The sequence below is a fragment of the Pelodiscus sinensis genome, unplaced genomic scaffold (assembly GCF_049634645.1).
Source record: "Pelodiscus sinensis isolate JC-2024 unplaced genomic scaffold, ASM4963464v1 ctg218, whole genome shotgun sequence".
Classification (NCBI taxonomy): domain Eukaryota; kingdom Metazoa; phylum Chordata; order Testudines; family Trionychidae; genus Pelodiscus; species Pelodiscus sinensis.
Genome location: NW_027465818.1, coordinates 26,428 through 49,661, shown reverse-complemented (window position 1 = coordinate 49,661; position 23,234 = coordinate 26,428). Strand labels below are relative to the sequence as shown.

Genomic DNA, 23,234 nt, shown 5'->3' with positions numbered 1-23,234 from the left:
TGCCTGAGCCCCCGTGTCGGGGGCACAGCCGGGGGGTGGCTACCCCTCGAGATGAGCCCTTCCAAGGGCGTTGTGCTGCCTTTACTCCAAGGCCGTGCCCTTTCCCCACACTCAGTGTTAACCTGGCTGGTCAGCCACGTCTGGAGGGGTGTCTGCTAACACCTATGTGACTCCGCGGCCTGGCACCCAGAGGGGTCCCCTCGGTTAGAGGCTCCCAGGCCCAGAGGCCTCGTTGAGAAGTGAGTCTCCTCTCCCTCCTGAGACATATGGCCAAGAGGTCCAGTCCATAGGTCAGTCCCTTCTATCAGGAGCAATAGGGCCTAGCTCAGAGGTGAGTGCAAACTTCCAGAGAACTCTCTTGCTACCGGCAGTGGGGTTATCTAGACCTGGGCCCTCCCGCTACCCTGGGTCCAAGCCCCGGGCTCTGTTGGCCGTTGAGCAGGGACTCCGACTCCGACTGCAGCACGCTGAGCTCTCAAGGAACAATCTCAGCTCTGGTGCATCTCTCCTGTCGTGCAGTCTCTGGGCAGCATCCCATCCGAGGGCTTCCGTGGCTGCTGCTGGAGTCTCCCGCCACCTCCTGTTACACAGAAATCCTGCCTGGCTGCAGATGAGCATTCATGGCTTCCCCCTCCTGAAATAGCATTTTCCAAGGACCCTTTGTGGAACCCTCCCCATCCCCAGGGTGAAATCAGATTTCAAGTGTGTTCCAGCACCAGCTGACAGGGTCCCATGTCTCTGTGCCACAGCTAGGGCTTCCAGGGAAAACACAAAGCCATTTCCAGATTAGTGCTCTGAGCACTGGGCCGGCAAGGTCCTTACTCACCATGAATGTCTTTGTCTACAAGACCCAGATTAATAACACAGGTATTGGGGGAGTGGGAGCCGTGTCAGTCTGTGTCTATAAAAACAATGAGGGCTCCAGTGGCACCTCAGACTAATGGATTTATCTGAGCATCAATTTTTATGGGCAAACCCCACGTCCTTGTTACTTTCCTACGTGCCTCCAGCGTCCATCCAGGACCCATCACATGCTCCATGTCCAACGCCAAGCCCTGAGACACACCCCCACGGGCTCCAGTCTGTCAGGATATGTCTACACTACCCTCCTAGTTCGAACTAGCGGGGTAATGTAGGGATACCACACTTGCAAATGAAGCCCGGGATTTGAATTTCCCGGGCTTCATTTGCATAAGCGGGGAGCCGCCATTTTTAAAACCCCGCTGGTTCGAACCCCGTGCAGCGCGGCTACATGGGGCATGAACTAGGTAGTTCGAACTAGGCTTCCTAGCTCGAACTACCATTATGCCTCGTGAAATGAGCTCTTGAGGTGTGGATGCTCCACCGGTTTTTGCACAAAAATTGACAGAACAGAGGACTTTTGCTGGTAGAGTTATTCCTCTCCCCACAAGGAATAACTCCTTTTTTGCACAACAGCTCTTGCACAAAAAGGCAGGTGTAAATGCTCTGCAGGGGTTTTTGCACAAAGCAGAAGTTCTCTAATGCCCATTTTGTGAATGGCAGTCAGAGCTTTCTTGTGCAAAAGTGTCCATGCAGTGTGGACACTCCCTTGTGCAAAAGCACATTACATTTGCAATGCACTTTGACATCTGGATGCGCGTTTGCACAAGAAGTGTTTGCATGAGAACTCTTCCACAAAAGGCTTCTTGTGCAAAAACCCTGCAGTGTAGACTAAGCAAGGGGATTGAGCTGTCATTGATTGCCACTCTTGGGTTAAACCAAAGGGGAGTGAACTATCTCTCTCACCCACACAAACACAGACTGTGATGGGACAGGGCTTATGGACATGAATATACATAACCCAAAGGTGGTTTGAGCAAATGATTTCATCTAACCTGTCCATCTTCATGTCATGATCCACTGGTTCTGTTTATCTTACTCTGTTGTATGTATCTGTGACGGCGCGTTGGGGGTCCCCCGTCTCCTGCACCCCGAAATGGCACAAACAGACTGCACCAGCCGGTGGAATAGAGGAAGTTTATTGCCTCTCCAGGATACAGCACAGCACAGATGTAATCTGGTCACAGAGCTGGGCTAGGATGCCTCAGGACCCCTTGAGATGGGGGAGACTGGGCCCCTAAACTCCAGCCCCTTTCCCTAGGCTGTCTCCTCCATGCTCCCAGACAGCCAGCAACTAACTAACTCCCTTCCAGCCCTGCCCCCCAGCCAGGGCAGCATTCCACCTTCCTTTGTTCCTCTCCATGGGGGGTGTCTGGCCACTGGTTCAACAAGTTTGGCACTACCTTTGCATAGTGAGGTTTTCCCTGCTGGGTCTTGCTCCATACAGCAGGGGTCACCACAGCCCAGCAAGTACCCCCACTACGTCACAGTCCGTTAGTTCGAACTAACTTTGTAGTGTAGACATACCCCAACTGGTCCGTGTCTGGCCCACCTCCCCTGGTTTCCCTGGCTGGGACACCCCTCGCTCAGAGGTCACCCGACCCCCCCGCAGCTCCCCCGGCAAGTGGGGGGCAGCTGCGTTCCCTGGACACGGCAGAAACCCCCCTGGAGAAAGTCTGCAGGGCAGACAGAGCCTGGGACCCGCATCCCCCCAGCCTGAGCTGCTGCTCAGGGCAAACTGCCCCGGGCCCAGAGCCGCCTCCCAGGGCGGACCAGCCCAAATAGTTCCCCGAAATGGCGCAAACAGCCCTGGGGTTTGGGAAGCCAAACACTGGGGTCAGGGCACGGCTGTCTGCCGGGTGGGAGCGGGACTCCTGGGGTCTCCCCCGGCTCTGGGAGGGGAGTGGGGGCCAGTGGTTAGAGCAGGGGGCTGGGAGCCAGGATTCCTGGGGTCTTTCCCTGCCTCTGGGTGTGGGGGGCAGTGACCACACGGGGGTGGCAGGTCTCCAGACTGGGCACAGACAGGACCATGGGGCCCCTGCCCACACACTAAATGCGCCGGGCGGTGGGTGAGTGGGGGGAGCCCCAGCAGGGTGTTAATTGCTTGGGCATTAGTGGCTGGGACCAGCTCCTGTGCCTGGCGAGGGCACTGCTGGGGGGAGGGGCGTGGGGAGCCAGGCCTGGGCGGGAGGAGGTCTGGTCCTACCCTCCAAATTTCTCCCCCAATCAGTGTTCAATGGCTGCTTGGGGGCGGGGCCCGGTGGAAGCAGGGGGCGGGTCCGTGTGCGCCCAACAGCTGGTCTTGGGATTCCAGGCTCTGCCGGGTTCCCTTCGGGGCCTGTGCTGAGACCAGGTCTGTAGCCCAGGCGGTGCAGGGGGTGATGTCCGGGGCAGGGTGGGAAGGGGGGGAGAAGGGATGCGGGGTCCTGGAGCAGGTGGCTCTGACCCCCCCGTCTCCCTTCAGCCTAACGCAAGGCCACGGCAGAGCTCCTGTGCAGGCAGCCTAGAGCGGGGGAGGTCAGCTGGTCACCTGAAGACATGGAGCTCTTCCTGAATGCTCTGGAGAGCGCAGGTGAGAGCAGAGCCACGCGTTGCAGCTGGACCAGGGACATGGCCCTTTGGGGCTGGGCTGCTCCTCTTCCCCCACAGTCCCTCCGACAGAGCAGAGCTCGTGCGGGAGGGGTGATGGCGGCTCAGGCAAAACGGCGCCCGCTGCGGCTGCCTGGCACCTCTCCCCTGCCTCCTGCGCTGCTGGTGCACTCCTGGCAGGGGACGTGCGGGACCTGGGGTCTGTCAGCAGCCCCCCGCCTGAGCCGCTGCTGGGGGCAAACTTCCCTGAGTCCAAAGTCGCCCCCTAGGGGGGACAAGCCCAAATAGTTCCCAGAAATGGCGCAAACAGCCCTGGGGCTTGGGAAGCAACACCCTGGGCTCAGGGCACGGCTGCCTGCCGGGCTGGAAGCGGAAGTCCTGTAGTTCCCTGGATTGTCCTTCTTCCCTTTTTTAAAGATGGGCGCTACATCTGACTTTTTCCAGTCGTCCGGGATCTCTCCCGATCTCCACAACGTTTCAAAGATAACGGGCAAAGGCTCCGCCATGACGTTTGCCAACTCCCTCAGTACCCTCGGATGCATTAAATCCGGGCGCATGGATTTGTGTACGTTTGGCTTTTCTGAATAGTTCCTGACCTGTTCTTTCCACACCGAGCGCCGTCCTCCGCCTTCCCATACTGCTTAGCCTAGTGCATTCATCTGGGAGCTGACCTTGTCTGAGAAGACAGAGGCAAAGGAAGCCTTGAGTACTTCTGCTTTCCTCACATCATCTGTCACTAGGTTTCCTCCCTCATCCAGGAAGGGCCCATCCCCTCTCTGATCCCCCTCTTCTTGCTGACATGCCTGCCGAAACCTTTCTTGTTCCCCTTCACATCCCTTGCTAGCTGCACTTCCAATTGTGCTTTTGCCTTCCTGATACCCCCCTGCATTCTCGACACAGGGATCTGCAAACTCTTCCAGGACAAGCCCAAAGTGGACAGTGACCGAAAGACCGGGGGTAAGCCCCTCAGCCAGAGCGGGGGTGAGTGCGGGGCCTTCGAGCGGGGGGTCTGAGTGGAACACCAGCTGTGCAGAGGGGCTGCGTGCAAGGCTAGGAGAGGGCTCAAATGGACTCCCGGTGGGGCTGGGGGTGTGAACTTGGGACCAGACCGAGGGCGCGGCGCCCATGGAGGAGGTTGTGAGGGGCTCAGAGGGACTGCTGGAGGGGAGCTGCTGTGCCTGGTTTCACCCCTCCAGCAGAACAGGTTTTCCCAAACTTTGGCCCCTGTGCCTGGCGAGGGCACTGCTGGGGGGAGGGGCGTGGGGAGCCAGTGGCTGGGAGTGGGGAGGTCCAGCCCTGCCCTCCAACTTTCTCCCCCAATCAGTGTTCAATGGCTGCTTGGGGGCGGGGCCTGGTGGAAGCAGGGGGCGGGTCCGTGTGCGCCCAACAGCTGGTCTTGGGATTCCAGGCTCTGCCGGGTTCCCTTCGGGGCCTGTGCTGAGACCAGGTCTGTAGCCCAGGCAGTGCAGGGGGCGATGTCGGGGGCAGGGTGGGAAGGGGGGGAAGGATGCGGGGGCTTGGTGTTGGTGGCTCTGACCCCCCCATCTCCCTTCAGCCTAACGCAAGGGCACGGCAGAGCTCCTGTGCAGGCAGCATAGAGCCGGGGAGATCAGCTGGTCACCTGAAGACATGGAGCTCTTCCTGGGTGCACTGGAGAGCGCAGGTGAGAGCAGAGCCACGGGATGTAGCTGGACCAGGGACATGGCCCTTTCCGGCTGAACTGCACCCTCTGCCCCCCCCCCACCAGACGGAGCAGAGCGCTTGGAGGCGGGGTGATGGCGGCTCAGGCAAAATGGCGCCTGCTGCAGCTGTCTGGCACCTCCCCGGCCCCTCCGCGCTTGCTGGTGCAGTCCCAGCAGGGGATGCACAGGACCTGGGGTCTGTCAGCAGCCCCCACACCTGAGCTGCCGCACGGGGCAAAGTGTCCCAGGCCCAGAGTTGCCCCCAAGGGGGACCAGACCAAATAGTTCCCAGGAATGGTGCAAACAGCCGTGGGGATTGGGAAGCAACACACTGGGCTCAGGGCATGGCTGCCTGCCGGGTTGGGAGCGGGACTCCTGCGGACTAGTGGTTAGAGCAGGGGGGCTGGGAACCAGGATTCATGGGGTCTTTCCCTGCCGCTGGGTGAGGGGAGCAGTGACCACGGGGTGGGGGACAGGTTTCCGGCCCGGGATCAGCAGGGCACAGACAGGACCACAGGGCCCGTCCCGCTGAGTGACACTGAGTGGGGGGTTGGTCAGTAACACCCTGCAGGCTGCTCCCTCGGCTGCTCCGAGTCTGTCACTGAAAGGGGCTGAAGGTGGTTTTTTAGGCTCGTTTGCTTTTGGGCCTGGATTGCCGGTACCAAGCCTGCGCTGATCCTTGTCTACTTTTGGACCTGGGTTTTTGGTACCAGGTCTGTGGTGATTCCCATCTGCTTCTGGACCTGGGTCTCTGGTACCAGGTCTGTGGTGCTCCTTGTTGGGGCCAACCTTTGTAGGGGCTGGAACCGGTTTGCAGTGGGAGGTGTGAATCCAGGCGGGCAATTCTTTGCACTTTACAGCAGTATGAGTGGTAAGAAGAACTTGGTAGGGCCCCTTTCACCTGGGTTCCAGGGCAGTCTTTTGCTTGTGAACTTTCACGCAAACCCAGTCTTCTGGTTGTAGTTTATGGCACGGCTCAGTCGGGGCCTCCTGGAAGGCGTTCTTAACCTGTGAATGATAAGACTGTACACACCTCATAAGTTCCTGACAATTCTTGCCTTTAACAAGTGTGGCATCAGCCAGGTTAATTTCTGGGCTGCTTAACAGTCTTATAGGTCGGCCACATGCAATTTTATGTGGCCTGAGTCCAGTTTTCTGATTAGGAGTGGCTCTCATGCTCATTGGGGCAATCTGGAGTGCTACTATCTATATTAAGCCAGAGTTCTTACATATTTTAGCAAGTTCGTTCTTTAAAATCCTGTTTCATCTTTTTACTGCTTCTGCGCTCTCCAGGTGTCATGCACAGTGCAGTGCTTGTCTGGTAGAGTAGTACTTTTCCAGTTTTTTTGAACAATTTGCCCAGTAAAGTGGGTACCTTTATCACTGGAGATCACAAGGTATATTTCCCATGATAGGATGTAATGATTTAGAAGTTTCTTTGCCACTGTGATGGCATCAGCTTTCCTGCCGGAATAAGCTTCTACTCATCTCAAAAACAAGCAAACAATTAGCAGCACATTATTTAAAAGATTGACATTTAAGCAATTGAATAAAGTCCATTTGTAAATTCAGAAATGGTCCCAAAGGCGGAGGTCTGGTTGCTGGAACTGTTTTTACAGGTTTACCCACGTTGTGGGCTTGACAGACAGGGCAAGCCAGACAGTAATCTTTGGCTGCTTGGGAGAATTTGGGAGCAAACCAATTTTGTTTTAAGGATTGCTACCATCCCCCCCTTTGCCAACGTGCGACAATTTATGGAGCACGGGGGCAAGGTGAGGTAGCAAGACCACTGGGGCAACAATGTGGCCATTAGAGCTGCATCACAAGTGGTTTGGGTGCAAGGTGCACCCTGCCGGTTTTTACTTTTGCTTTTCCGATTCTGGGGCTTGGTTTTGCAGGAGGGCCAGTTCTGACAGAGACGGCAAAGGAGCTGGGGATGGTAGGAGAGAAGGGAAAAACAGCAGGTAGAGGAGCAGATTTTACTACATTTTAGACAATACAAACTGCATAGCCTGCTACTAAAACTTTACTAAAATTATAAAAGCAAAAAAGCCATCTGTGTAAAGCACGAAGTTAAGATTATTTAAGGGACTTAAATTATTTTTTATTAAAACAACAATATTGTACACACAACAATGTTAGAAATACATATTTTACAATTAAGACACACACAAGACAAATTTGGACAGAACACAGAACACAAACTTATTATGTTATGACACAGAACCATGGTTTTTTTTTTAGTTAATTTTTAGATGATATTAGCGCTTCTTGATGATTTGAAAGACAAAGAAAACATTTTTTACCCACGTTGGGGTGGTGCATTATATTTTAGAACACTTTTTTTTTACAGATTTTTGCTACTTTTTGATCAGCCTGCTGTTACCCAATGGTATGCTTTTATTTTGAACACTAGCTTTAGAGCGTTTGAGTAAATTACTTTATTGTTTAATTATTAAGTTAAAGGTGGCATGCCTTAGTTTCCCTCTTGTACTGCAGACCAGGCTTTTTTTTTTTTTTTTTTTTTTTTTTTTACTGCTACAGAAACTTTTTTAGAACAAGGTGCTTGCTAGTTACTATTCCAGCAAGCAAAAAAAGTTTTTTTTTCTGAAAAGAATTACATGCAATGTTACAGACTTACTTATGGGGGACAGTGCTCCCCCCCTTCCAGAATAGACAGGCAGTTTGCAGACACACACAACCTTGGATTTGAAAGCAAGCCAAAAGTGCTATTAGCTTAGCCTTGAACAGAAACACTGTGAAGCTTTTGGGCTTGGATTTTTTAAACAATAATTAGGTTTCTTGGAAGACACATTTAACCCTTAGGGTGCAGGTTTTACAAATTTACAATGTATAGATTTTATTTTTTTATGCGGTTAACCAATTAAGGTTTAGTAGAATTTTTTATTTTTTTTAATAGATTTAACAAAGTGTTTGTAGCCAAATGTTTAACTTGACTGTTTTATTGCTAAGATGATTAAAAGAGGCTGCAAGAAACAAGGAGTTATTTTTTAAAGCAGGTTTTTTTTTCCCCTCCCCCTTAGGATTTGGAGGAACACTTTTTTTAAACTGTTAAACTTATTTTAAACTTTGTGTTTTGCTTTGGATCGGACAAGTTTGTTACAGGAGCCCGTGTTTTTAAAGGGAAGAGCTAATTTCTTTTAGTTATTTTTTATGATTTTTTTTTTACCTGTGTATGCATTATAAAGAGGGACAGAGGGGTGATGTTGTGCCAGATTTTCCCCCCAAGCTTGGTTGATATGGGTGTGCCAACTGAGAATTTTTTTTTTACACTTTTTGTGCATTATTTTGGCACAGAGGTGCTGCAGCAACTTTTAAGTTACCTATTTTACTGCAGGGAGGATTTTTTGCTTTTCTGAGCTTTACTTTTATTCCTCAGGGCTTGAATTTTTCCTCTTTTTCAATTTAAATGCTTACAGGTCCTTGGACCATTATGCACGTACATGTAGTACACAGGGGAGCCTTTTGGCAGAGTGGGGGGTGTTTAGACTAACCCCCACTTAAACTAACTTTACACACTCCAAAGAGAGAGTCTGCCGGGTCTAGAGTGTTAGACCTTAGCAGCTTATGAAATAAGGGGAGTTGGCAAATGAAATTTAATGTGGATAAATGTAAAGTAATGCACATCGGGAAAAATAACCCCAACTATACGTACAGTATGATGGGGGCTAATTTGGCTACGACAAATCAGGAAAGGGATCTTGGCGTTATCGTGGACAGTTCTCTGCAATCTTCCACGCAGTGTGCAGCGGCAGTCAAAAAGGCAAATAGGATGCCCGGAATTATTAAGAAAGGGATAGAAAATAAGACCCAGAATATCTTACTGCCCCTGAATAAAACTATGGTACGCCCACATCTTGAATACTGTGTACAGATGTGGTCTCCTCACCTCAAAAAAGATATTTTGGCCTTGGAAAGGGTTCAGAAAAGGGCAACTAAAATGATTAGGGGTTTGGAACGGGTCCCATATGAGGAGAGGTTAAAGCGACTGGGACTTTTCAGTTTAGAAAAGAGGAGACTAAGGGGAGATATGATAGAGGTCTATAAAATCATGAGTGGTGTGGAGAGGGCTGATAAAGAAAAGTTATTTATTAGGTCCCTAAATAGAAGAACTAGCGGACACCAAATGAAATTAATGGGTAGCAGGTTTAAAACTAATAAAAGAAAGTTCTTCTTCACACAGCATGTAGTCAACCTGTGGAACTCCTTGCCAGAGGAGGTTGTGAAGGCTAGGACTATAATAGAGTTTAAAGAGAAGCTAGATAATTCCATGGAGGTTAGGTCCATAAAAGGCTATTAGCCAGGGGATAAAATGGTGTCCTTGGCCTCTGTTTGTCAGAGGCTGGAGAGGGATGGCAGGAGACATATCGCTTGATCATTGTCTTCGGTCCACCCTCTCTGGGGCACCTGGTGCTGGCCACTGTCGGTAGACAGGATACTGGGCTAGATGGACCTTTGGTCTGACCCAGTACGGCCGTTCTTATGTTCTCACATATCCGCTGAGTCTTGAGGTTCTGCTGACCTCCCCCCCTTGCGTTCAGAGCTCCCTTGTGGGAGAGCCCTGGTGCAGCTGGGATTAGCTTAAGTCTTAGACCTATGCAGAGGCATTTATTTTTCACTTATTACATTTATACTTATTTTTTACACACTTTTTCTTTATTTTTTACAATTTTTTTTCCCTTTTTTTACATTTTTCCAACAGTTAAGAACATAAGAACATAAGAACGGCCGTTCTAGTTCTTCTATTATGGGAACTAATAAATAACTTCTTTATCAGCCCTCTCCACACCAATCATGATTTTATAGACCTCTGTCATATCCCCCCTCAGTCTCCTCTTTTCTAAACTGAAAAGTCCCAGTCTCTTTAGCCTCTCCTCATATGGGACCCGTTCCAAACCCCTAATCATTGTAGTTGCCCTTTTCTGAACCCTTTCCAAGGCCAAAATATCTTTTTTGAGATGAGGAGACCACATCTGTACACAGTATTCAAGATGTGGGCATACCATAGTTTTATACAGGTAAGTAAGATGTTCTGGGTCTTATTTTCTATCCCTTTCCTAATAATTCCTAGCATCCTATTTGCCTTTTTGACCGCTGCTGCACACTGTGTGGAAGTTTTCAGAGAACTGTCCACGATAACTCCAAGATCTCTTTCCTGATTTGTCGTAGCCAAATTAGCCCCCATCATACTGTACGTATAGTTGGGGTTATTTTTCCCGATGTGCATTACTTTACACTTATCCACATTAAATTTCATTTGCCATTTTGTTGCCCAATCACTCAGTTTGGTGAGATCTTCTTGGAGACCCTCACAGTCTGCTTCTGTCTTGACTATCCTAAACAGTTTGGTATCATCTGCAAACTTTACTACGTCACTGCTTACCCCTTTCTCCAGATCATTTATGAATAAGTTGAAAAGGATTGGTCCCAGGACTGACCCTTGGGGTACACCACTAGTTACCCCTCTCCAATCTGAAAATTTACCATTTATTCCTACCCTTTGTTTCCTGTCTTTTAGCCAGTTCTCAATCCAAGAAAGGACCTTCCCTCTTATCCCATGGCCATGTAATTTACACAAGAGCCTTTGGTGAGGGACCTAAAATCAGCCAGAGCCCCTCGAGCAAGGAGCCCCTCCCCTTGCTGTTTTATAGCACATGGTTACAGGTTACATAACACAAACTTCTACACCAATCAGATTCAACCTTTCCATATATGGCTTTGTTTGTCACATGCATGCACCTCTCCACTCCACATGCCGAGCTCACCCCCCTCCCCTTGGCCTCCCCCAGGCTGTTGCTAGGGTGGTGAGCCACAGCATGCCTCTCCATGCATACCCTTCAGCTCCCCCATTTGGTTTTGGGGCTAAGAACAATTCTTAGACCCCACTAACACCACTTCCTTGTATTTATTAGGAGCTATAATTGACCTTATCAACACTTAATTAACTGCAGTTTTGGTAACAGAATTAAACAATACATTCAACCTTTAATACACAATGGTATGTACACTAAAAGTAAGTCCCCATATCCATTGCGAAAACACAACTGAAATCCATCCCGAGGGAATCTCTGTTCCCACAATAGCAAACTCTTCTATCTACGGAATCACTGTAATTGCCTTACCACTTCTTTCATATCTTCCACAATAGGAAGTACGAGATGTTCAAGCCAGGCTTACTTTCCAAAGCTAAATACCCAAATCCACACCAGGTAGTGGAGTCTTTCTTCACTGTTATATCATCCATTAAATTAAACATTACATGCACCATTAAGTCAGGTCCCAACATTTGAGAGAGGGCTTGTCCTGACTCCATGTTTCTTATATGCAAAACCCATCCTCCCAGGATGGAACATTGGTCCCATGGGAAAGCTATATAGTTATCTCCAGCTATTATTACACACTCAGCTACACAGGTGTCTATGACATGAGAATGGGAGTGGGTGGAAGGGCTGAGCCTCCAATCCAGGAGACCAACCCACAGGAATTAACACCTCTCCAAAGATGGAATAATCATTCCAAAATGCCCATTATCAATAGAGACCACTCCTCTGCCATCATCCAAGGTGAAGACATTCAGTCTTTGAGAACTGCGGCTCTCACCCAACAGGGCACCTGTGACACGAGCAAGTCTCCTATCAGGGCTACGACTTTCATGTTAACACCATGCCAGTATGATAACACCATTCCAGGCCAATGCTTGCTCAGACATTTTAGTAGTTTTTAATAGATGGCTGAGTACAACAGTGAGGACCTAACCAACTATGTTGCTGAGTTAAGGTGTTATCTAATTAATTAGACATGAGCCCTATTCTCACCACAATAAACTGTCATCCCTGCTACTAACAAATTTTCAACCCAGTCCCTATTATGAGATTTGATAGCTTGAGTAATGGCATTTACAACTGATCCAGTGGCTCCTCTCCAGGTGACTACATCAATAAAACACTTAACAATACTGAGAATGGCCCTCAAGGAGTCCATAGGGTAAACAGAGATTATTGTGCCCTATGTTGAGAGTCACCCTTGTATACTTTTACTTGTGACAGGTGCACCCAAACTGGAATTCCAGTGACCCGGGCCACTGAAGGAGTTACCAGGAGAACTATGTGAGGTCCAGTCCAGGCTGGTTCAAAGGTTCGTTTTCTATAGGCTTTCACCAGTACTTGATCACCGGGCTGCACCTCACATGTGTCCTCTTCACTAGCCTTTGGGTCTGGTTCAGTTCGGGGGTCCTGTGAGACACACTGAGATAACAATTTGCAATATTCAGCAAGCTGGTCACCCATGACATACAACTCCCCCGCTCCAATGCACAGATTTCCTGGCGTCCTCATCGCCCGCCCAATGGAACGTCCATGGGCTCTTCCTCAAGGCAACAATGATGTGGGTGTCCCTCATCTGGGGTAGGCATGAGGGTAGCAGGGTTTAACGATGATGCTCTTTGCAGATGTACCGAAGGCATTAGCAAGCTCGTTTCCCATCGAGTCCATCTTGCCACATGGACTGCTGAGGATTTCTTCCCTGATAAAATAGCAAGCACAGCGTGAGGTACAACAATATTTACATCCTGTGAACCAATAAGTGGTGTGGCCTGATTTAGGGCCATAGAAGCTCCTTCCACTGCCTGAAGGCATGGTGGCATTGCTTGAGCGACAGCATCTAGTTTAGAAGAGTAGTATGCTACTGGGCGCTGTTTATCCCCATGTTTTTGCGTTAATACTGCTGCCATATGTCCCTCACTGACATGCGTGTACAATGTAAAAGGCATTAATGGATTAGGAAGTCCCAACCCTGAGGCAGTACTTAGCCTTTGTTTCAATGTGGTAAATGCCTGTTCACAGTCAAGTGTCCATTCAATTGCCTCATGTGGTCCACCAGCACCCTTCAGGAGATTATTAAGAGGCTGGACAATCCTTGAATAATTGGGGATTTGAGTTCTGCAGAAATTGAATAGCCCCAACACTTTCCTAACTCCCCTGACCGTAGTTGGTTGTGGGCATGCATTAATAGCCTCAGTGCGGTCAACAGTTAAACGCTTGTACTCTTTGGATATTAGGTACCCCAGATATGATACTTCCCCCTTTGCAATCTGAGCCTTTCTAGCATTACATTTTACCCCACTGTCTGCCAAGTGCTGCAGGATCACTTCTAAGTCTTTCATGTGCGTTTGGCGATCTGGTGAGGAGATAAGAAGATCATCAACATACTGTACAACACAAGAAGCCATGTCTGGCAGCTTTGCCAGCACATCAGCTAATGCTCTATGAAACAAAGTAGGTGAGTTATGAAAACCCTGGCTTAGGCGAGTAAAAGTATATTGCTTCCCTTTAACAGTAAATGCAAACCAAAATTGACTGTCAGGGTGCACAGGAACAGACCAAAAACCATTGCTGATGTCCAAGGCTGAAAACATTACGTGATCACTAGGTACAGTAGAAAGAATAGTACTAGGGTCTGCAACTAGGGGGGTGAGTCTGTCTGCATGTATGTTAATATTTCGATAATCAATGGTAAGCCGCCATGATCCATCTGGCTTCTTAACAGGCCAGACAGGTGAATTACATTTTGACTGTATTTCTTTTACAACTCCTCTCTTTAACAACTCTTTGACTGTACTTTCTACTGCTGTCAGGGCCTCTGGCTTAATTGGATAGGGACGTGCGGGAGGGGGAGGGTTTCCTGTAATCACCACTGGTGGGACATTCATCAAACCACAGTCGAGTTTATCGGCTGCCCACACTCCCTCTGGTCCTGGCAGCTCAGGGAGCACCTGCACAACACACACACGTTCACCTGGAGAAGAATAGATCAGAGGCACATTAGCACTTGACTTTTGAGATGGTATTTGCAATGAAGATGACTCACCCAGATTCAAATGACATCCCAATTTTCGTAACATGTCAATTCCCATTATTGTACCTTCAGCTTGTTTTGGTGCATAATAAAATCGCCCCATCCAAAAACGTTCTTCTGTCTCGATTAAAAGGGGCTTTGTCAGATATGTTTTCATACTTGCTCCCCCCAACCCTGTTAAAGTAGTAAATTTAGAAGTCAAAGGTAATCCTGGAATATCAGTAATGGATACTGAAGCTCCCGTATCTATAAGGATTTTACACGACATGCCCCCAATCCTAGCATTTAAATACGGACGTGCAGATGAACGATACTGGCTCACTGCAATGGGGGCCGAAAGCCTCTAATCAGGGGATTTTTTCATGGAGTTCAGGATTTGTAGTAATTGGTCCCGAGACATAGTCTCAAGAGGGTCTTTACCCTTGTTACTAGGGCAATTCTTGGACCAATCCCCTATCTTGGACCAATGCCCTGTCTGGTCACACTTCATACACCGATCAGCTCTTCCACCCCCTTTCTTATAACATTCCTTTTTGTTATGGCCCAACATTCCACAGTTACTACAATTACCACCTCCTACATTTGCTGCTTTAACTGCAGCAACAAAGTTATCTTCTAAACTCATGTTCAGTTTCCCTTTTCCTTTCTGTCCTCGGGTTTGCATTCTGTGCACCTTTCCTCCTGTATCCGGTTCCTGACTGTGTTTGCTAATGTTTGAAGCCCAAGTTAATAATTCAGCATAACCCGGAGGCTGAAAGCCAGTTTTCAGGGCTGCCTTATAAGGGCCACATATCCCGTCAAGTACCCCCTCTATGAATACAGCATCTTCACGAGTAGCATTCTGTTGCCCCCCATACTGTTGATATAACTCAAACTTGTCTTCCACATATTTCTCAAATGGCTCATTTGGACGCTGTTTTCGGTTTGCATATAATGAGTACAAGTTAGTACCTGGCCCCAAAGCCACTGTTACAGCTTGTCGGAAATTCCGCACTGCAGTCTCCATATCAGCTGAAGAGGCAAAAATAGCAGTTGCCCATGCAGAGTTATTAAAGCCACCAGCAATTCTACTCCAGGCTGTGCCAGGACATTTTGCTTTTACCATGGTGAAAACATCAAAAGCATGCAGGCCTCCCACTACCATCCACTCCTGCATCTTTTCCCAGAAGGGTAGGTTTGGGTTATTAAGCTGCAAAGATGACAATTCTTTTAACATGCTCCGCAAGTCAGATGGACTCATAGGACTGTGCTCTAGGCGACTCACAGTAGCAGGGTCCCCTTCCCCTTGATTAAGATTAGGGACAGTGTGCACTCTCACTGGAGCCATAAAACCAGACTGATATCCCGACATACCACATGTAGGGTCCAAAGGTGCTGAGGGACAAGATCTCTTTTCCTTCATGGCTGTTTCTTTATAGTTTTTTGCTTCTGTTTGCAGTTTTTCTACCTCTGCTTCTAACTCTCCTATTCTTCCTTTTAGCATATCACACTTTCTAACCAGCTGTTCATAATCAACAATTAAACACATACCAGCCAATTTGTCCTTTGATAAATATTGTGGTTTATGCACAAAATCAGTGTTGCCCACTTCTAATGGGGGTTGGTCATCCTTCTTTCTTTCAGTCATACAGCCAAGATATCTCAACAAGAAAACTAATAAACTTACTGCTACAATAGTGATAAAAGCACTAATTAAACACTCTTCATATTGTGGATCACTAAATCCCTTCATCTTTCCCTTTTTTTTAAACCTAAATAGCCTCCAATCTCAAAATCTTTAAATACAATTCTGTTTACAAACTAATAACAATTTCCAATTAGGAGATCTGGGCCAGCCAACACATTAACTAGAGGTACTTATGGCTATACCTGCCCCTACATTAACTATTGGTCCTTATAGCCTCTTTGATTTCCCACTTCAACAACACTTAGTCAGAGGAACTTACAGCTTAACCCGCCCCCACACTAAGTACAGTGTCTTAAGACTGCAACCAAAATGTTACAAAACTGCAACAAACCTCTTAAATTCTCCAACACCCAGTTTCACTTACTACAAAAGGTGTGAGAGTCACCAGTGAGGTCAGGGACACACAACCAAATGAAAAATGAACAAAATCACCCTCTAACTTGATTGTAGGTCTTGATCCTGAAGGATATTTCTCACCCTGCTCGCTGCGCCAAGAAACTGTTGGGATTTTGTGGTTCCCAGAGAGTCAGGTGAGTCCCCCCTCCCCTTGGCCTCCCCCAGGCTGTTGCTAGGGTGGTGAGCCACAGCATGCCTCTCCATGCATACCCTTCACTCTGCAATGGCTTTATCGTCCTTGATTGCTCTTTTTATAGCTCGATCATCTAGGGGACCCACAGGCTTTTTAGCAGGCTTCCTGCTTCTAATGTACTTAAAAAACATTTTATTTCTTTTTGAGTTTTTGGCTAGCTGTTCCTCAAAATCTTTTTTTGCTTTTCTTATTACATTTTTACACTTGATTTGACAGTGTTTATGTTCCTTTCTATTTATCTCACTAGGATTGGACTTCCACTTCTTAAAAGATACCTTTTTGTCTCTCACTGCTTCTTTTACATGGTGGTTAAGCCACGGTGACTCTTTTTTAGGTCTCTTGCTATGTTTTTTAATTTGGGGTATACATTTAAGTTGGGCCTCTATTATGGTGTCTTTAAAAAGTTTCCATGCAGCTTTCAGGGATTTGGCTCTAGTCACTGTGCCTTTTAATTTCTGTTTAACAAACCTCCTCATTTTTGTGTAATTCCCCTTTTTGAAATTAAATGCCAGGGTGCTGGACTGCTGAGGTGTTCTTCCCACCACAGGAATGTTGAATGTTATTATATTATGGTCACTATTCCCAAGCGGTCCTGTAACGGTTATATTCTGGACCTGATCCTGCACTCCACTCAGGACTAAATCGAGAATTGCCTCTCCCCTTGTGGGTTCCTGCACTAGCTGCTCCAAGAAGCAGTCATTTAAGCCATTGAGAAATTTTATCTCCGCTTCTCTTCCTGAGGTGACATGTATCCAGTCAATATGGGGGTAATTAAAATCCCCCATTATTATAGAGTTCTCTATTTTGGTAGCCTCTCTAATCTCCCTCAGCATTTCTATGTCAGTATTGCTGTCCTAGTCAGGTGGTCGGTAATACATCCCTACTGCTAATTTCTTATTATTGGAGCATGGAATTTCTATCCATAGCGATTCTATGGAACATGTTGATTCACTTAATATTTTTATTTCATTTGATTCTACATTATCTTTCACATACAGTGCCACTCCGCCACCCACCCGGCCTGCTCTATCCTTTCTATATATTTTATATCCCGGTATGATTGTGTCCCACAGATTTTCCTCATTCCACCAGGTTTCAGTGATGCCTATTATGTCTATCTCCTCATTTAATATGAGGTACTCTAGTTCACCCATCTTATTAGTCAGACTCCTAGCATTTGTGTACAAGCACTTTAAAAATTTGCCACTGCTTCTTTGTCTGCCCTTCCCTGATGCATTGGATTCCTTTCTATGCGGTTGTTTGTCAGCTCTGGCCAATGGTTTGCCCTCTCCCCTCCTCTCTTTCTGACTACAGCTTAGAGAATCTCTATCAACGGATTCTCCTCTAAGAGAAGTCTCTCTCAGTTATAAGATCAAGAACACATATTCCTGCGCATCCAGAAATATAATCTATGCTATCATGTGCCGAAAGTGTCCGTCTGCTATGTACATTGGACAAACATCTCAGACACTTCGCCAAATGATTAATGCCCACAAAACAGATATCAGACAAGATCACAAAGAGAAAACAGTTTCTTGCCATTTTAACCAGAAAGGACACTCTCTCAATGACTTAACCACCTGCATTCTGCTACAAAGACCTTTTACATCTGCACTTGAAAGGGAATCCTCTGAACTGTCATTCATGTTAAAATTCGACACTTTCCAAAAAGGACTCAACAAACATTTGAACTATCTCACCCATTACCAAGATAGTTTCCCCAATTATCACCTCTAATACCATTAACTCACAAACATCCCACTCTCCCTACCTCTAATATCATCAATTCACAGACACTTACCTTCCTTCCTGCTCCCCCCCCTCCCCGCATCCCCCTCCTGTTCTGCAATGTGATTTGTCCTTTTCATATTTGTTCACTTTTTTTTAATTGTATCCTTTGGTATATATGGTTGTGACTACTTTCTTCCACTATTTGATCTGAGGAAGTGGGTCTGGCCCACGAAAGCTCATATCTAATAAACCATCTTGTTAGTCTTTAAAGTGCTACATTGTCCTGCATTTTGCTTCAGCTGCACCAGACTAACACAGCTACATCTCTATCTCTGTTCCCTTGAGATTTTCATCCTCCTTAAGAACACTGGGGCTCTCAGACTGGAGGTGGCACAGTACTACAGTATCCCGGAAAGTCTCATCAACATAGCTCTCTAGCTCCCTTAGCTCCTCCAGTTCAGCCACCCTGTCCTCCAAAGCCCGAACTCGGTCTCTGAGGGTCAGGAGCTCCTTGCAACGGGTGCACACATACGCCACCCGCCCACAGGGCAGGTAATCATACATGTTACACTCGATGCAATAAACAGGATAGCCCCCACTCTGTTGCTGGGCTTCTGTCTCCATGTTTGTAATGAATAAGTTTAAGTACAAACTGGGATTCTTTTTAAACTTCTGGAGTATAGATTATTCTAAGAGTTAGGTTTTAAAGAAGGACACAAGTCACGCGTGCCCTCTAAACTCCCCCTCCAAACTCTGTTAGCTGTTCCTGGTCGCGCTCTCCCTGGTCGCTGAGTCACAGGCTTATATAGCTCTGGTAGCCCCTCCCCCTGACTGAGGCTCAGCCAGTTAACAGAGGCTTCTAGATTTCAAACCTTTTAGAAGCTCCTTCAAACAAACAAACCAACCAACCAACCAAACCAAACCAAACCAAACAGACAAACACAAGCTCAGCACACTGCAAATAACTCCCCCACACACAAACACAAACACACACTCCAGACAGCCACTTACCACAAGGGTCCCGTTTTTACTCCTCTTTAACCTGGAGAACTCCCTCTTCAAACTCTCCTGTTACCTGTTCCTGGTCACGCTCTCCCTGGTCGCTGAGTCACAGGTTTCCACATTTAGATGCATTTTTTTGTATTGTTCAATTCTTATGGGTGTTTCTATTAAGTGGCGCTGCCCTAAGACATCCGGCACATAATATCAGGCTTTATTAGGATCCTATACCAGAAGGCTTTTATTATCAAGGCACTGGAATTCCTGTAGACTGACCTACCCCCATTTTCTGCGCGTGCTTAATTTTGTAAGGCACCGAACTAAAAGTTCGCCTGCTTACACCTTCTTTTGCAAGTTACCGAATCAGAATCCGCCTGCTCGCTCTGCGAGTCACCGAATTAGAATTCGCCTGCTTGCTCTGCGAGTCACTGAATCAGAATCCGCCTGCTCGCTCTGCGAGTCACCGAATTAGAATTCGCCTGCTTGCTCTGCGAGTCACTGAATCAGAATCTGCCTGCTCGCTCTGCGAGTCACCGACTTAAGAATTTACCTGCTCGCACTGGTCCCCCCTCCCCTTTTGGTTGCGAGGCACTGGACTTAAAGTGCACCTGGCTCGCAGGGGTTTCCGGCACCTGCCCCAGCCCGGCAGAACACCACGTCCTGGCGCCTGGAGACAGCCTGGTGGAATGGGGTACTATGGCCTGGGGTTAGCCTCAGAGGTCAGTACTACGCCCACAAATAACAGAGAGAGACAGCAAAGCTTCCGTGTGCCGAGAGAGAGTACTGGCACCACACCAGCTTTTAGCGTCCGAACACATGGCTGCCTTACTAGAGACACCGGTGTGCCCTTTTGGAACTGTGACACATAAGACAGGCCTAATAGACAAAGACAGACACAGACAGACAATAATGTTAGCCGCTACACAAAATTGAATTTTGTAGCTCCCCTTACCCCGATGGCCGGCCATCACTCCAAATCCCAAGCCCTCACCAGGAGATTTCGTAACAGGTATTCCCTTTACCTTTTATTGAGCGCTCTGAGAGGTTTGGAAGCGGAGTGCCGGTCCATCCATACAGGCAAGTGGCGTGTTAGGAATCTCGGTGGAACCTCCAAATTGTCGAAGCAAAAACACGCTCCTCTCTCTTTAGGCGGCTAACAACTGATTGCTTTATTGATTAGTAAAGCAAAGTGAGCCAAACGTGGTCCCAGCAAAGCCGGGCCCAGTAAAGCTGCTAATACAATTAATCCTAGTATTTTTATACCCTTAGCCAAACAGTCTGACGTCAGGGCATCCAATTACAGAAATTCTTAATTAAATTCGGAAAAACAAAGCCTTATCAACAAGATGGCGGACAGGTACGAGGGAGTACATCTCCTGTCCCAACGAGCCCAATTAACACATACCAATAGGCCCCATCCTGTAGGCCTCTTCTCACGGGGTAACAAAAAGTTCACTCTGGTTTACGTGCTTAAAAAAAAAAGCTAAAATGGTTTCTAATACATAAAATGGCTTCTAGCTAAACATAGCTTCTACAGGTTGTACATGACTTTGGCACCCTCTGGCAAGCTCGGGGTTTCCTTACCTCTGCTGGTGCCCCTATCAAGAATGGCCCCTACATTGCTGCTCTCCTGTATGCAGTTTTACTCCCATCTGTATTAGCTATTGTTAAGTGCCCTGGCCACTCTACAGCAGATACTGATGTTGCTTAGGGTAATACTGCCATAGAACCTTCCCCAGGTGCGTTTCTCGGTTCCCTTTCTGTTTCTGTACCACCTTTCTGACCTCACCCTGCTCCAAGACTCTGCCCCAGAAGCAGAAAAAGACTTCTGGGTCACCCAGGTTTGCTCTCTATACCCCGATTCCTGTCAGTGCTCGCCTACTGGTACCTTTGTGGCCCCCTTTTCACTCTACCCCCCTCTGGCCTCCCTGCTTCACGATGTTTCGCATGTCGGAAAGGAGGGGATGGTCTCTGCTGTAACTAAGGCAGGATGGTGAGCCCCACATTTCAGCTGTTTTGCAGCCCGCCACTGTACCGCCTATACCACTTGCCAAAGCTACAATGTTGGCAAACCTGTAAAGGCAGCTCACGGGTTCTGGGGCCTGCCCCAAGCACCGTTCTTGCATAGGCAGCTTGATTTTGTAGAAATGCCTAAGTGTCAACGATATGAATTTATTTTGGTTATGGTATGCTTATTTTCGGGTTGGATTGAAGCCTTTCCTTGTCGCAAAGCTGATTCACTGTCTGTTGCCAAATGTTTGTTAAATCATATTATGCCTGCCAAAGGAATTCCTGCCACTCTGTCCAGTGACCGGGGTACACATTTTACTGGACAGCTTGTTCAGCACCTGGCTCGTGTGTTACATGTCACACACCTGCTGCACTGTCCCTACCACCCACAGAGCGCAGGTGCAGTTGAAAAATGAAATGGTGTGATAAAAAAAATAAGCTTGCAAAAAGTGTTGCAAGTCTATAGGGTTAAGCTGGACAGCAGCCTTACCATTGGCCTTTATGGAAATTCAATCCACCCCATCCCAAAGACATAAATTAAGTCCTTTTGAAATTGAGAACAATGGCTACCATTACTCCAGTCTCAGACTTGAACTTGACTCACAGTATACTCCTTCAGTACTGCAAGGGACTAATGGAAGCTGTAAGTCACTTCCATTCACAGGTTCCCACCTCTGATGCCTCCGACGGAACCCACCTCTGATGCCTGCCACGCTCTCGAGACAGATGATTGGGTCTACGTACGACACCACCATCAAACACGCCTTAGAACCCCGGTGGAAGGGCCCGCATCAGGTGCTGCTCACTACCCAGTCGGCTGTTAAGCTATCCGGCATCGCAGCATGGATACAGGCTTCGCAATGTAAGAAGGCACCACCCCCTGCGGACCAATCATCGCCTCAGGACCACGCAGAGTCAATTTTGACTCCAGAACAAGACGTAGAGGAACAGCCTGCAATACCTTACAACCTACGTTCGCGTAAGGGTTGCCTGAAGCAGACGAGGACCAAAAGGAAGGCCCAAGAAGAAGCAGTAGTGAGCCTAGCGCCTGCTTCCTGGTGGACATAAAACCGTGACTGCGGTTCCCTCAGCTGAGGTTGCCAGAACCAAAAGGGTCTTGCCTCCAACATGTGTCTCTGGTGGGGCCTGTTCCTCGGCCACTGGTGTCTTAAGGTCTGGGGAATCCACAATGACAATGACAATTCTTTTATCCACCAGCAAGTATGGATTGCTCAGACCCTTAATATCTCTAATTGCTGGGTCTGCAGCCACATCCCAGCCCACTCACAAGCTGGTTCCTGTCTTGGCAATCCCACTTAATTCCCCAGGCCTCACCGGAGGACCTCATCCGTTTAACAAGACATGGAACAGTAATGACACTTGGGAAGTAGTGGGAATCAATGTATCTAAATGGATAAGTGTGGAGGCGGGAAAAGGTCACTGGTGTTGGGTGTGTAATGGGACGGGGCTGAATCTGGGGAGGAGCAGTTGTCTAAGATTGGAGAATGAAATCACTCTCATGCTCTCCCTACAGCCACCCTAGTGAGAACAGTACAATCTTTCAATGCCATGCAAATAACACCACTCCCCGTAAGGAGAATCACCGTGTGCCTTTCGGGGGATATTACTCCTCCTTTGTAGACACCTATATGGCAAAGGGGTGCAACCGACCCTTCCCAGCTTTGATAGGGCCTCAGTGGGTCTGCGGGACAAAAGCCTATACTGCGTTACCAGTTAACTGGTCGGGTATCTGTTATCCGGCCTAACTCTTCCCACAATTCCTTCCCACGAGAACACCTCCGTCATTTTAGGCGAAAAAGAAGGGACTTGTCAGATGCCCAATGGTATGTGAATCACATAAGCCCCTTAACTTGGGAAGAGACTATTGGTGGTTCCTTTATCCCATTTGGGGGAGTAATGCATCATGCAAAAAGGCTTGTGAGGTTACAAGCAGTAGTTGAAATCATGGCAAATGAAACTAGAGAAAGTTTAAGGGCCCTGGCCAAAGAAACAGGAGCGATCTGACAGCTGGCCCTCCAAAACTGTCAGGCATTGGATATAGTTCTGGCAGCAAAAGGAGGGACCTGAGCTCTCATTGGCAAAGAATGTTGTGTATATATACCTGACAACACCAATGATGTAATAGATCGTGCTAGCCACTTGGAACAGATTGCGTACCTTCCCCACGAAGAGCCAAGTTCCCTGTGGAAAT

The 23,234-nt window shown here is 47.9% G+C and overlaps 1 long non-coding RNA gene across 1 annotated transcript in view; it reads right to left on the bottom strand.

Annotated features, from left to right (window-relative positions):
* Positions 1-7,564: 7,564 nt before the first annotated feature.
* Positions 7,565-23,234, bottom strand: part of LOC142823491 (uncharacterized) — a 20,854-nt gene continuing 5,184 nt past the window's right edge. The window contains exon 2 of the long non-coding RNA XR_012898688.1: positions 7,565-12,674. This is a non-coding gene — a long non-coding RNA (uncharacterized LOC142823491). The remainder of the gene's footprint in view (positions 12,675-23,234) is intronic.